The following is a 244-nucleotide window of genomic DNA, read 5'->3' on the forward strand; positions in this document are numbered from 1 at the left end:
GCTGGATGGAGAGCCTGGGATGCATTTCTGGTTTTTCCAGTTGCATCAATTTAGCCTAATAAAGGTCATTAGCTCTCCTTACCAGCCCTACCTTTCTCCGGAGCCTGTGGAAATTGCAGCCTCCCTGTTAGGAAGGCAGAGCCAACAAGGCAGCTCAAACCAATTTTTCTTTCAAAGGAACCAAATAAGGTGAAATTGCCCATTTGGATCGCAAATCAATCGCTGCCGAAGCACGTGAGCGATC

This window comes from Cariama cristata, unplaced genomic scaffold (assembly GCF_000690535.1).
Source record: "Cariama cristata isolate BGI_N322 unplaced genomic scaffold, ASM69053v1 scaffold25021, whole genome shotgun sequence".
NCBI lineage: Eukaryota > Metazoa > Chordata > Aves > Cariamiformes > Cariamidae > Cariama > Cariama cristata.